The sequence below is a fragment of the Oncorhynchus keta genome, unplaced genomic scaffold, assembly GCF_023373465.1.
Source record: "Oncorhynchus keta strain PuntledgeMale-10-30-2019 unplaced genomic scaffold, Oket_V2 Un_contig_14927_pilon_pilon, whole genome shotgun sequence".
In the NCBI taxonomy this organism is placed as follows: domain Eukaryota; kingdom Metazoa; phylum Chordata; class Actinopteri; order Salmoniformes; family Salmonidae; genus Oncorhynchus; species Oncorhynchus keta.
Window position 1 is genome coordinate 16,051 of NW_026279029.1, and position 15,562 is coordinate 31,612.

Below are 15,562 nucleotides of genomic sequence, written 5' to 3' on the forward strand. Positions count from 1 at the left end.
GGCCGGAGTCAATCATTCAAGGAGCAGCACAATAACACCAGCAAGACAACAATGGGCTTTTTGTTGAAATGATAGCGAAAAGTCGTGTGTTTCTCGGCCAGAGATTAGTTGCACGGAGAAAGCAATGCGCGGTTTCTTAACGGCATAGCCATTTAGAGTAAGGATTAAGTTATTGTGAAATAATATGACAACAATAGCCCAGTTTGTGCCCATGGCCTTTAATAAGGTGCATATGCTGAGAATCTTTCTCACGAACAATAATTCCTGGTCAATTCGCCTAATAATATGGGTCAATCGTAGCACAAACCCATTACTTTACTTTACACATCCACTAAAACATGGGATCGTTTCAAATCTGGTACTATTGGATACATGGTCTCTCCTATCATTGTTATGCGGATGACAACCATTTTTCTCCTTTCCCCGCCTGACACCCAGGTGGCCACACGCATCTCTGGGTGCCTGGCAAATATCTCAGCTTGGATGTTAGCCCACCACCTCAAGCTCAACCTTGACAAGATGCTCTTCCTCACGGGTAAGGCCTGCCACTCAAAGACCTCTCCATCATGGTTGACAACTCCATGTTGTCCCCCTCCCAGAGTGCAAAGAACCTTGGCTGACCCTGGACAACAACATGACGTTTTCTGCAAACTTCAAAGAAGTGACTTGCTCCTGCAGGTTCATGCTCTACAGTCTACAACATACGTAGAGTACAACCAAAGATTATGGACATACTGATAAGATACACGTCTCCGCCCTGACAATGGGAGTAATTGTCCGCAAAGCGGCACGGCGGGCTTTCTAGCTCCCACCTATAATTTCTTTGGATTGGTGGATACATCTCATTATTGTAATCTATTTTTGAATATTCGATGAGGGTTGTTGACATCAACTTCCGGTATTCAATGGAGAGAAATGCTATGCTACTGTAACAGTATAGCTTCTGTCCCTCTCCTCGCCCCTACCTGGGCTCGAACCAGGGACTCTCTGCACACATCGACAACAGCCACTCTCAAAGCATTGTTACCCATTGCTCTACAAAAGCCACAGCCCTTGTAGAGCAAGGGGATCAACTACTTCAAGGTCTCAGAGCGAGTGATGTCACCGATTGAAACACTATTACCGTGCACCTCGCTAACTAGCTAGCCAATTCACATCGGTTCCACTACTACTAGCCTCATGACATGAATATACATAGCCATCTCGAGACAACTCCAATATAAAGTGTTTTTCCTCAAAGTTGCCCGGATGTCACGTGTCCTACTTATATCAGTACTCTCGTAACAACTTAAGCATTAGGAAACTTCTATTCGATCAAATAAACTCGTACATTTTTTGAAGAGCAAATTCGACACGCTCATCAAATCAAAACAAATGTTATTGGTCACATACACATGGTTAGCAGATGTTAATGCGAGTGTAGCGAAATGCTTGTGCTTCTAGTTCTGACCAGGCAGTAATATCTAACATGTAATCTAACAATTTCACAAGAACTACTGTATACACTCAAGTGTAAAGGAATGAATAAGAATATGTACATATAAATATATGGATGAGCGATGGCCGTGTGGCATAGGCAAGATGCAGTAGATGGTATAGAGGACAGTATTTACATATGAGATGAGTAATGTTGGGTATGTAAACATTATACATTATGTGGCATTGTTTAAAGTGACTAGTGATACATTTATTACAACCAATTTTTTATGATTAAAGTGGATGGAGATTTGAGTCAGTATGTTGGCAGCAGACACTCAATGTTAGTGATGGCTGTTTAACAGTCTGATGGCCTTGAGATAGAATCTGTTTTTCAGTCTCTCGGTCCCAGCTTTGATGCACCTGTACTGACCTCGCCTTCTGGATGATAGCGGGGTGAACAGGCAGTGGCTCGGGTGGTTGTTGTCCTTGATGATATTTTTGGCCATCCTGTGACATCAGGTGTTGTAGGTGTCCTGGAGTGCAGGTAGTTTGCCCCCGGTGATGCGTTGTGCAGACCACATTACCGTCTGGAGAGCCTTACGGTTGCGGGCGGTGCAATTGCCATACCAGGCAGTGATACATCCCGACAGGATGCTCTCAATTGTGCATCTGTAAAAGTTTGTGAGTGTTTTAAATTTCTTCAGTCTCCTGAGGTTGAAGAGCTGTTGCGCCTTCCTCACCATGCTGTCTGTGTGGGTGGACCATTTCAGTTTGTCAGTGATGTGTACGCTGAGGATCTTAAAACTTTCCACCTTCTCCACTGCTGTCCCATCGATGTGGATAGGGGAACATTTACTCTCTCTATACTGTGTGTTCATGAGGAGATCCTCAGGAATTTACGATGTCTCTCTGACCACAGCAGCCTAGTTGAAGGAGGAAAGGGGAGGCAGGGAGAGGGGGATGGGGCTCGCCACACACCAAAGAGGGCAACGTCATGATACTTACAACCTCATGCTAATTGCATTAGCCAATGTTATCTCAACCGTCCCGCAAGGGACCCACCCTTCCTGAAGAAGTTTTAAGTGTTGCAGTCATTTCAGTCGCTGTAGTAGCTGGCGTTTATAGTGTTGTGTCATCCAATCCGCATACATAGCCACACTGGCTTTACTCATGTCATTAGTAAAGATTGTAAAGGGGTAAGGGGCCTAGACAGATGCCCGGGAATGCCCGATTCTCCTGGATTATGCTGGACACCCTCTGTGTTCTATTAGACAGGTAACTCTTTATTCACAGTATAGCAGGGTGTGTAAAGCCATAACAAGGTTTTCCAGCAGCAGACTATCAATAATGTCAAAAGCCGCACTAAAGTGGAGCGGAATTACTTTTGCTTTGCTATACTAAATATAATCACGTCACCAAATAGTTGATTAAAACACACTATTTTGCAAAGAATGTCTACAGTAGCCTCAACAGCACTCTGTAGAGTAGCACCATACTGTAGCCGGAGGACATCTTCCGTGCTCCTCTGAGTACATTGGCTTCAATACAAAATCTAGGGGACTCATGGTTCTCACCCCCTTCCATGGACTTACACAGTAATTACAGTAATTAATGACAACTTCCACAAGCAGTGCCTTAGACTGCTGTGCCACTCGGGAGTCCATCCTTATAATAATGTTAAAGGATCCAGGGACCCAAATTATTTGGGTGGATCCCATCCTAAAATCTCCTTATAAAACCTGTTTTGTTTCCGAAAGGTGTCGAAATTGCCAACAAAAGTTACACCTATTGAGCTGCAATAATCACGTAGCCAGTTGTGAAGAGAAATAAGCGTTCAATGCCACACTTCAGAGAGGACACAGGGACAGATATGATGGGTCTTTTATTAGTGTTTAGCAGAGCGTCAATCAGCTCTTTAAAATCCAGTTTCAACTGTTCAGAGCTGCCCTTCATAATGCCATTAAACCCCACATGGACTAGGATAGAATTGATTTCCATGTCCTGACGTAGTACATACGGGAGCAGCTTAGTAATGTAATTTACTCGAGCTCGGGATAGGTCACATTTCTTACAATGGAGCTGCCCAAAATCACAGCTGGCAAGAAGGACGAGGATATCTGCCCACCCCATGCTTCACAGGATTCGGAGAACCCTTTATGGACGGGTGAGAGACAGGACAACTTAAGCCTGTTGCTCCAGGTGCCTCTGACAGATGGAGAAGCCCCGCTCGATCCAGAGCAGGGACAGAAGGTTGCCGACGTCAACTTCTAAATCGTAGGAGTAGGCACTGAGGCCGCAAATACAGGTACCCCCAGCGACGAAGGTGCAGGAAGATCAGACCACAGGACGGCAAAACTATTAGTTGTTTGTATCCGCTCTTGGCCTCTCGTTGGGAGTGAAGACTGTCATCCTATCATCGGTAATAATGTCTCAGACAACAACTGATCTGACATCATATTCTTTAAGTATCAACGGATATTTTCAACTGGTTGGATTTCCTGAAATATGGCACCGTTCCCAACCTTTTGATGTTACCAGACTCTCTCTATGTCAACAAAGCTTTTTCCAATAGTGAAATCTGTAGAGTGGCGAGAGAAAAGGGGGACAGGTATTTATGGGGTCATAAACCTCACCAACCGGGCAAAGTCATGACACCATGCTCCTCTTGCTGAGCTCCTTCGACTCCTCTATCAGATGGGGTAGCTCCAGGCAACAGCAGCAAGTCAGATAACGACAAACGAGTAAACATTCCACTCTGCGTTCTCCCCAGTGTCTGCGTGATCAAGGAAGCCACCTCAAGCCTAGTAGATATTTTTGTCTTCGTCTTGTCGTGTATATATATTTTTCCTTCACATATTTTGTATATTTTTCTTAACCCCAACTTCAACATACTGTCCTGCAACACGCATCACCCAATGTGGTATGTATATGCTATTTGTTTTACTTCTGTACCGGAACCCCCTACAGAAGCTAGCCAGCTAACTAGCTACTAGTCAGCTAACCACTGCTAGTGGTCATCAGCTAACCTTTAGCCAGAACAACTCCTGCCAGTCTGCACAACGTGATTCAACCCAGAGAGTGCCGGACTTCTTCTTCTCCTCATCCCCAGTTCCTAACGCAAGCTCTGAACCTCTTCACCTGGATCATCGCAGCTAGCTAGCTGCTATCTGATTGGCTTCTCCTGGCTAGCGTCTCTGTCCCGAAGCAAACACCAATTAGCCTGGAGCTAACCTATGCTAGGCCCATCTCCCGGCTAGCTGAAGATGTCCATCAGCAACTCCATGCGCTACAATTCTTATTTTGTCAATTGGCCTGGACCCCTTTTACTGCTGATGCAGAACCCCGCCGATCCTTCACGACTGGACTACCGACGTAATCCGCCCGAGGGTTTTTTTCAACTGGCTCCCCCATCGCGACCTCCCCTGAATGCCCATCTGCTAGCCTGCTAGCCACGGCCCGCTAGCTGTCTAGAGCACACCGGCCAGTTAGCTGAAGATGTCCATCAGCCAATTTTTGGGGTTACTTGGGGATCCTTTTACTACATGGAGCCCTGCTGATCCATCACAACTAATCTAACCGCACAACTGATTTCTTCCGTTGCGACGTCCCTCTCAGGCCCTTCTGCTAGACTGCTAGCCCTGCCCCGCTAGCTGTCTGAATCGCCGTGTCTCCAGCTCGCCCAGCTACTCACTGGACCCAATAATCACTCAGCTACACATGCCTCTCCTTAATGTCAATATGTCTTGTCCATTGCTGTTTTGGTTAGTATTTTTGCCTTATCTCATTGTACAGCCTCTATCCCTGCTCAATACGCCTTAGCTAATTTAGTTCCACCTCCCACACATGCGGTCACCTCACCTGGTTTAAATTATGTTTATAGAGACAAAATCTCTCTCATCGTCACTCAGTACATAGGTATACCTCCACTGTATTCACATCCTACCATACCTTTGTCTGTACATTATGCCTTGAAGTCTGTTCTAACGTGCCCAGAAACCTTTTACTCTCTGTTCGAACGTACTAGATTACCAGTTCTTATAGCCTTTAGGCGTACCCTTATCCTACTCCTCTTCTGTCCCTCTGGTGATGTAGAGGTTAACCCAGGCCCTGCAGTGCCTAGCTCCACTCCCCTTCCACAGGTGCTCTCATTTGTTGACTTCTGTAACCGTAAAAGCCTTGGTTTCATACATGCATTAGAAGCCTCCTTCCTAAGTTTGCTTTTTTCAATGCTTTAGCAAACTCTGCCAACCCGGATGTCCTAGCCGTGTCTGAATCCTGGCTTAGGAAGATCACCAAAAACCCTGAAATTGCCATCCCTAACTATAACATTTTACAAAAAAATAGAACTGCCAAAGGGGGCGGAGTTGCAATCTACTGCAGAGATAGCCTGCAGTCATACTATCCTGGTCTGAGACAAACAATTTGAGCTTCTACTTTTAAAAATCCACCTTTCCAGAAACAAGTCTCTCGCAGTTACTGCTTGCTATAGACCACTTTCTGACCCCAGCTGTGCCCTGGACACGATAAGGGAATTGATTTCCCCCATCTATCTTCAAAGCTCATGCTGTTTGGTGACCTAAACTGGGACATGCTTAACACCCTGGCCATCCTACAATCTAAGCTTGATGCTCTCAATCTCACACAAATTACCAATGAACCTACCAGGTACAACCCAAAATCCGTAAACACAGGCACCCTCATAGATATCTTCCGAACCAACGTACCCTCCAAATACACCTCTGCTGTCTTCAACCAGGATCTCAGTGATCACTGCCTCATTGACTGCGTCTGTAATGGGTCTGCGGTCAAACGACCACCCCTCATCACAGTCAAACACTCCCTAAAACACTTCAGCAAGTAGGACTTTCTAGTCGACCTGGCCTGGGTATCCTGGCAGGATATTGACCTCATTCCGTCAGTTGAGGATGCCTGGTTATTCTTTAAAAGTCCTTTCCTCACCATCTTAAATAAGCATGCTCCATTCAAAAAATGTAGAACCAGGAACAGATATAGCCATTGGTTCACTCCAGACCTGACTGCCCTTGACCAGCAAAAAAATATCCTGTGGCGTACTGAATTAGCATCGAATAGCCCCACAATATGCAACTTTTCAGGGAAGTTAGGAACCAATATACACAGGCAGTTAGGAAGGCAAATGCTAGATTTTTTCAAGCAGAAATTTGATTCCTGTGGCACAAACTCCAAAACGTTCTGGGACACTGTAAAGTCCATGGAGAATAAGAACACCCCCTCCCAGCTGCCCACTGCACTGAGGCTAGGAAACACTGTCACCACCGATAAATCCACTATAATTGAGAATTTCAATAAGCATTTTTTCCCAGATGGCAATGCTTTCCACCTGGCTACCCCTACCCCGGTCAACACCTCTGCACCCCCACAGCAACTTGCCCAAGCCTCCCATTTCTCTTTCACCCAAATCCAGATAGCCGATGTTCTGAAAGACCTGCAAAATCTGGACCCCTACAAATCAGCCGGGCTAGACAATCTGGACCCTCTCTTTCTAAAATGATCCACCGAAATTGTTGCAACCCCTATTACTAGCCTGTTCAACCTCTTTCATATCGTCTGAGATCCCCAAAGATTGGAAAGCTGCCGCGGTCATCCCCCTCTTCAAAGGGGAGACACTCTAGACCCAAACTGCTACAGACCTATATCTATCCTACCCTGTCTTTCTAAGGTCTTGAAAGCCAAGTTAAAAAAACAGATCACCGACCATTTTGAATCCCACCGTATCTTCTCTGCTACGCAATCTAGGACTGTCTTTATCTGAGCTCTCAGCAAAAGTTTAGTTTAGTTTAATTTATTATTTAGAAAATGTACAAAAACAAGCACACATAAAACTTAAAATTCATACTTGCACATGATTAAAATCATTGAGGATAACACGTAATAAAGTCTGGGACTAATTTCCATTGTGGTCCTCTTGACACAAGATGGCTGGACAAGATCGAACACAGTATGGCAGTTAAATATTCAAACAATAACATAGAAGAAGAACATCTATCTCATCATTCCAATTACATCATAGGGGTTATTCATATGGGCTCAGAGGACATCAAACATATTTTTACTTTATTTTTAAAGCTGCCCAGAGAGCACGTTGTTTTTATAGGCAGAGGCAACTAATTCCTTTCTGAGGCTCCAGTATACAAGAAAGTACCTTTCCCAGCATTACTCCTGAACCTGTATAAGCACACATCATCAACACCTGATCTGGTGCTGTGATTGTGTGCATCCCTAACACGAGGAAAGTAATCACTTAGATATCTAGGCGCAGGACCATAAATACTCCTGTAAACCAACCTAGTCTAATCTGGGACACCGTAGCCACAACAGGCAACCAGTTTAGTTCCTGATAGCAGCTCCTGCCTATGTGAGTACGTGGACTCACCTTCAATACTACCATGATCAGCTTATTCGGGGCTATCTGCAGCTTCCCCTTCATACATTTAGATAAGCCCCCAAACCAGGAAGTACTAGCATAGTCAAAATGGCATTGAATGAGGGCAGTAGCTAGCACTTTCATGGAGTCCATATCAAGCAGCTTGGACTTTCTAGCCAAAAACTTAGTCCTGGCATTAACCTTCCCTAGCACCTTATTTGCCATGCTCACACCTCCAAAGCTTCCATCAAGGATACATCCCAAGTAGCTAACAGAGGTTTTAGTAGTCAGCACCTCACCTCCTAACTCCACTCTGATTTCAGACGACCTACACAATTTAGGTCTGGATCCAAAAAATATTTGCAGACATAGCTTATTATCTCCAAGCCATTTGCTAACTTTAGTCATGTGCTAAGCTCTCCAACATAGTATTACTGTTGTGAGACAACAGAAGTGTAGAGTCATCCGCATAAAGAAAATACAGCAAGAACAAGCTTCTTTCATATCGGGCGGCAGGGTAGCCTAGTGGTGAGAGCGTTGGACTAGTAACCAGCAGGTAGTCTAGTGGTTAGAGCGTAGGACTAGTAACCAGCAGGTAGTCTAGTGGTTAGAGCGTTGGACTAGTAACCGAAAGGTTGCAAATTGAATCCCTGAGCTGACAAGGTACAAATCTGTCGTTCTGCCCCTGAACAGGCAGTTAACCCACTGTTCCTAGGCCGTCATTGAAAATAAGAATTTGTTCTTAACTGACTTGCCTAGTTAAATAAAGGTAAAATAAAATTGGACCCCATGAAGAATAGCTGCTGCCTTGGCAGGAACTAATGGGGATCCATAATAAACCCCATGAAGAATAGCTGCTGCCTTGGCAGGAACTAATGGGGATCCATAATAAACCCCATGAAGAATAGCTGCTGCCTTGGCAGGAACTAATGGGGATCCATAATAAACCCCATGAAGAATAGCTGCTGCCTTGGCAGGAACTAATGGAGATCCATAATAAACCCCAGGAAGAGTAGCTGCTTCCCTGGCAGGAACTAATGGGGATCCATAATAAACCCCAGGAAGAGTAGCTGCTGCCTTGGCAGGAACTAATGGGGATCCATAATAAACCCCAGGAAGAGTAGCTGTTGCCTTGTCAGGAACTAATGGGGATCCATAATAAACCCTTGGAAGAGTAGCTGCTGCCTTGGCAGGAACTAATGGGGATCCATAGTAAACCCCATGACGAGTAGCTGCTTCCTGGCAGGAACTAATGGGGATCCATAGTAAATACAAATACACATGTTTTGCCAAAATTATATATACTTACTCCTGTCTAAATAAAAACATAAAAAATACTTCACCAGAGCATGACTCAGCCAAAGAGGATCATTAGCTTCCTTTTAGAAATAGCTGTGGATTGTTTCAATCACAAGCTTGTACGCCTATGCCTATTTGGGAATCCCACAATTTGGCCAGCATGCGTGGCAATATGTCTAGCTGATTGAGTTGCTGCTGTCAGTGAAAAGCATCTAAAATATGAAGATAATGTGTCTAGAGTATAATTTAAAATGTTGAGACAAGAAGAAGGGGAGGGGTGTGTGGTGAAGATATGGTGTGTCTCCAGATTGGGGAGGGGTGTGGTGAAGATATGGTGCGTCTCTCCAGAATGGGGAGGGGTGTGGTGAAGATATGGGGTGTCTCTCCAGATTGGGGAGGGGTGTGGTGAAGATATGGTGCGTCTCCAGAATGGGGAGGGGTGTGTGGTGAAGATATGGTGTGTCTCCAGAATGGGGAGGGGTGTGGTGAAGATATGGTGTGTCTCCAGAATGGGGAGGGTGTGGTGAAGATATGGTGCATCACTCCAGAATGGGGAGGGGTGTGGTGAAGATATGGTGCATCACTCCAGAATGGGGAGGGGTGTGTGGTGAAGATATGATGTGTCTCTCCAGAATGGGGAGGGTGTGGTGAAGATATGGTGCATCTCTCCAGAATGGGGAGGGGTGTGGTGAAGATATGGTGTGTCTCCAGAATGGGGAGGGGGTGTGGTGAAGATATGGTGTGTCTGCAGAATGGGGAGGGGTGTGGTGAAGATATGGTGTGTCTCTCCAGAATGGGGAGGGGTGTGGTAAAGATATGGTGTGTCTCTCAGAATGGGGAGGGGTGTGGTGAAGATATGGTGTGTCTCTCCAGAATGGGGAGGGGTGTGGTGAAGATATGGTGTGTCTCTCCAGAATGGGGAGGGGTGTGGTGAAGATATGGGGTGTCTCTCCAGAATGGGGAGGGGTGTGGTGAAGATATGGTGTGTCTCTCCAGAATGGGGAGGGGGGTGGTGAAGATATGGTGTGTCTCTCCAGAATGGGGAGGGGTGTGGTGAAGATATGGTGCATCTCTCCAGAATGGGGAGGGGTGTGTGGTGAAGATATGGTGTGTCTCTCCAGAATGGGGAGGGGTGTGGTGAAGATATGGTGTGTCTCTCCAGAATGGGGAGGGGTGTGGTGAAGATATGGTGTGTCTCTCCAGAATGGGGAGGGGTGTGGTGAAGATATGGTGTGTGTCTCCAGAATGGGGAGGGGTGTGGTGAAGATATGGTGTGTCTCTCCAGAATTCCTGCTCATTCATTGTTTCATGTCAATTGTTTGCCCTTTGAAGGTTTATTTGTTATCAATTCCCCATTGCAAACACATGAACAAAAGTATGTGGACACCTGCTGGTCGAGCATCTCATTCCAGTATCATGGGCATTAACATGGAGTTGGTTCCCACATTTGCTGCTATATTTTGGGTAGGCTTTCCACTAGATGTTGGTACATTACTGCAGGGACTTACTTCCATTCAGCCACAAGAGCATTTGTGAGGTCGGGCATTGATGTTGGGTGATTAGGCCTGGCTCACAGTCGGTGTTCCAGTTCATCCCAAATGTGTTCGATGGGGTTGTGGTCAGGACCTCGCTTTTTAGCACAGGGGTATTGTCATGCTGAAACAGGAAAGGACTTTCCCTAAAAGTTGGAAGCACAGAATCATCTGCAAAGTCATTGCTGTAGCGTTAGTTCCACTTTGCATTCGGGCAGGTAACGTTCTCCTGGAATAAGCCAAACCCAGATTCATCCATTGGACTGACAGATGGTGAAGTGTGATTCATCACTCCAGAGAACACGTTTCCACTGCTCCAGAGTCCAATGGCGGCAAGCTTTACACCACTCCAGCCGATGCTTGGCATTGCGCATGGTGATCTTAGACTTGTGTGTGGCTGCTCGGCCATGGAAACCCATTTCAGGAAGCTCCCGATGAACAGTTATCGTGCTGATGTTGCTTCCAGAGGCAGTTTGGAACTCAGTAGTGAGTGTTGCAACCGAGGACAGACAATTTATACTCACTTCAGCACTCGGTGGTCCCATTCTGTGTAATTGTGTGGCCTACCACTTCGTGGCTGAGCAATTGTTTCTTCTCGATGTTTCCACTTCACAATGACAGCACTTACAGTTGACTGAAATTTGGTGAAATGACTTGTTGGAAAGGTGGCATCCTGTGACGGTGCCAAGTTGAAAGTCACTGAGCTCTTCATTAAGGCAATTCTACTGCCAATGTTTGTCTATGGAGATTATATGGCGGTGTGCTTAATTTTATACACCTGTCAGCAACGGGTGTGACTGAAATAGCTGAATTCAGTGATTTGAAGAGGTGTCCACATACTGCTGTATATACAGTGGGGCAAAAAAGTATTTAGTCAGCCACCAATTGTGCAAGTTCTCCCACTTAAAAAGATGAGAGAGGCCTGTAATTTTCATCATAGGTACACTTAAACTATGACAGACAAAATGAGAAAAAAAATCCAGAAAATCACATTGTAGGACTTTTAATTTTAAAAAATGCAAATTATGGTGGAAAATAAGTATTTGGTCAATAACAAAAGTTTCTCAATACTTTGTACCCTTTGTTGGCAATGACAGAGGTCAAACTTTTCTGTAAGTCTTCACAAGGTTTTCACACTGTTGCTGGTATTTTGGCCCATTCCTCCATGCAGATCTCCTCTGGAACAGTGATGTTTTGGGGCTGTTGCTGGGCAACACGGACTTTCAACTCCCTCCAAAGATTTTCTATGGGGTTGAGATCTGGAGACTGGCTAGGCCACTCCAGGACCTTGAAATGCTTCTTGTGTTTGGGATCATTGTCATGCTGAAAGACCCAGCCACGTTTCATCTTCAATGCCCTTGCTGATGGAAGGAGGTTTTCACTCAAAATCTCACGATACATGGCCCCATTCATTCTTTCCTTTACACGGATCAGTCGTCCTGGTCCCTTTGCAGAAAAACAGCTCCAAAGCATGATGTTTCCACCCCATGCTTCACAGTAGGTATGGTGTTATTTGGATGCAACTCAGCATTCTTTGTCATCCAAACACGACGAGTTGAGTTTTTACCAAAAACTTATATTTTGGTTTCATCTGACCATATGACATTCTCCCAATCTTCTTCTGGATCATCCAAATGCTTTCTAGCAAACTTCAGACGGGCCTGGACATGTACTGGCTTAAGCAGGGGGACACGTCTGGCACTGCAGGATTTGAGTCCCTGGTGGCGGAGTGTGTCACTGATGGTAGGCTTTGTTACTTTGGTCCCAGCTCTCTGCAGGTCATTCACTAGGTCCCCCCGTGTGGTTCTGGGATTTTTGCTCACTGTTCTTGTGATCATTTTGACCCACGGGGTGAGATCTTGCGTGGAGCCCCAGATCGAGGGAGATTATCAGTGGTCTTGTATGTCTTCCATTTCCTAATAATTGCTCCCACAGTTGATTTCTTCAAACCAAGCTGCTTACCTATTGCAGATTCAGTCTTCCCAGCCTGGTGCAGGTCTACAATTTTGTTTCTAGTGTCCTTTGACAGCTCTTTGGTCTTGGAGTTATAGACCTACTGCTGCATTGCCCTATAGGCTATCTCTGAGTTATAGACCTACTGCTACATTGACCTATAGGCTATCTCTGAGTTATAGACCTACTGCTACATTGACCTATAGGCTATCTCTGAGTTATAGACCTACTGCTACATTGGTATATAGGTTATCTCTGAGTTATAGACCTACTGTTGCATTGGTCTATAGACTATCTCTGAGTTATAGATCTACTGCTACATTGACCTATAGGCTATCTCTGAGTTATAGACCTACTGCTACATTGGTCTATAGGTTATCTCTGAGTTATAGACCTACTGCTACATTGACCTATAGGCTATCTCTGAGTTATAGACCTACTGCTACATTGGTATATAGGTTATCTCTGAGTTATAGATCTACTGCTACATTGACCTATAGGCTATCTCTGAGTTATATACCTACTGCTACATTGGTCTATGGGTTATCTCTGAGTTATAGACCTACTGCTACATTGACCTATAGGCTATCTCTGAGTTATAGACCTACTGCTACATTGGTCTATAGGTTATCTCTGAGTTATAGACCTACTGCTACATTGACCTGTAGTTATCATCATATCATTGGTTAGGTTACCTGGAGAATTGCTCGGGTGGTTCTCCAGGTATCGTCAACAAGCGGAATGCCACCGGACTCTGGCTCCTCACTATCGGGTCGGGCAGAGGGTGTTATCCACTCGGGACCCTCCGGGTAGAATCCGGTAAACTCTCCCCCCGTTGCATTGGTCCTTTCCCCATTTCTAGAGTCCATAGTCCCACTGCTGTTCGTCTGTTGTTGCCCCGTACCCTCCATGTTCACCCCACTTTTCATGTGTCCAGGATTAAGCCCTTGTCTCACAGTCCTCTGTCTTTGGTTTCTAGGCCCATATTCTCTCTCTCTCCCAGTTTTGACCCTTTGCCTGTTTTCTGGACTCTGTACCTGCCTGCTCACCAGTCTGCCTGCCCTGACCTCAAGCCTGCCTGCCACTCTGTACCTGCCTGCTGACCAGTCTGCCTGCCCTGACCTCAAGCCTGTCTGCCACTCTGTACCTGCCTGCTGACCAGTCTGCCTGCCCTGACCTCAAGCCTGCCTGCCACTCTGTACCTGCCTGCTGACCAGTCTGCCTGCCCTGACCTCAAGCCTGCCTGCCACTCTGTACCTGCCTGCTGATCAGTCTGCCTGCCCTGACCTCAAGCCTGTCTGCCACTCTGTACCTGCCTGCTGACCAGTCTGCCTGCCCTGACCTCAAGCCTGTCTGCCACTCTGTACCTGCCTGCTGACCAGTCTGCCTGCCCTGACCTCAAGCCTGCCTGCCACTCTGTACCTGCCTGCTGACCAGTCTGCCTGCCCTGACCTCAAGCCTGCCTGCCACTCTGTACCTGCCTGCTGACCAGTCTGCCTGCCCTGACCTCAAGCCTGTCTGCCACTCTGTACCTGCCTGCTGACCAGTCTGCCTGCCCTGACCTCAAGCCTGTCTGCCACTCTGTACCTGCCTGCTGACCAGTCTGCCTGCCCTGACCTCAAGCCTGCCTGCCACTCTGTACCTGCCTGCTGACCAGTCTGCCTGCCCTGATCTCAAGCCTGTCTGCCACTCTGTACCTGCCTGCTGACCAGTCTGCCTGCCCTGACCTCAAGCCTGCCTGCCACTCTGTACCTGCCTGCTGACCAGTCTGCCTGCCCTGACCTCAAGCCTGCCTGCCACTCTGTACCTCCTGAACTCTGATCTGGTTTTGACCTTCTGCCTGTCCACCACTATTCTTTTGCCTACCCCTTTTGGAACTAATAAATATCAAATGCTCAAACCATCCGCCTCCCGTGTCTGCATCTGGGACTGGCCCTGAGCCCTTATAGAAGGAGTAAGCCCATTCCAGGACCTGAGGCCGGGCCGAATCAGGAACGAACATCCGGTTAGCCGAGCCCCCCCCAAAAAATGAGAAATTGGGCATCTTTGTTTAATTCAGCGTCTAATGTTGAATCTGTGAAGTTCTATGGGATAATTTAACAGAGCTGTTACTATTATTGTAAAGTCTCTTAATTACACTTTGAAAATATTGACCAAAACCAAAAAATCTAAGTCTCAAAAATAAAATAATATATAACTAGTATATATATAGTTATTTTTCTAGAAACATAGCTACAGTCCACTTAGCTAGCTAGCTTGCTACTTTATCAAATCAGATAGATAGCCAGCAAGAACATTTGTTTTCCACTCGCATCTAAAGCTGCCTGATACAGTTTGCTAGTAAAGTAGGTTGGTTAAGTCAGAAGCCAGCTAGCAATGCCACGTTCATGCTTTTACCCCCAAAAGACATGCACACACAGTGGAGTAAAGTACTTCAGTAGTACTTTAAAGTATTTTTACCTAAGAGAAAATCCCTGGTCATCCCTACTGCATCTGATCTGGCAGACTCACTAAACACAAGTGTTTTGTTTGTAAATTGTGTAGAAGTCTATCTCTGGCAATCTGTATTTGCCTAATATAAGGAATTTGAAATTATTCATCAAATCAAATCAAATGTATTAATATAGCCCTTCGTACATCAGCTGATATCTCAAAGTGCTGTACAGAAACCCAGCCTTAAACCCCAAACAGCAAGCAATGCAGGTGTAGAAGCACGGTGGCTAGGAAAAACTCCCTAGAAAGGCCAATACCTAGGAAGAAACCTAGAGAGGAACCAGGCTATGAGGGATGGCTAGTCCTTTTCTGGCTGTGCCGGGTGGAGCTCTGTTTTGCCTTCCACCATGCATCCTTGCTCCTCTTCTTCCTCCTCCTCTTGGCTGTTGACCCTGTTCATTTCCTGGTCCATCCATTATTGGAAAATTGCAACTCTGTGTTGTGGTCTGTCTATGTATGCTTG

The 15,562-nt window shown here is 45.9% G+C and overlaps 1 long non-coding RNA gene across 1 annotated transcript; it reads left to right on the plus strand.

The window, feature by feature from the left end:
- The first annotated feature begins 14 nt into the window (after positions 1–14).
- LOC127918806 (uncharacterized) lies at positions 15–1,242 on the plus strand. The gene is made up of 2 exons (XR_008100858.1): positions 15–157; positions 439–1,242. It is a non-coding gene; the product is annotated as an uncharacterized LOC127918806 (long non-coding RNA).
- Positions 1,243–15,562: the final 14,320 nt, after the last annotated feature.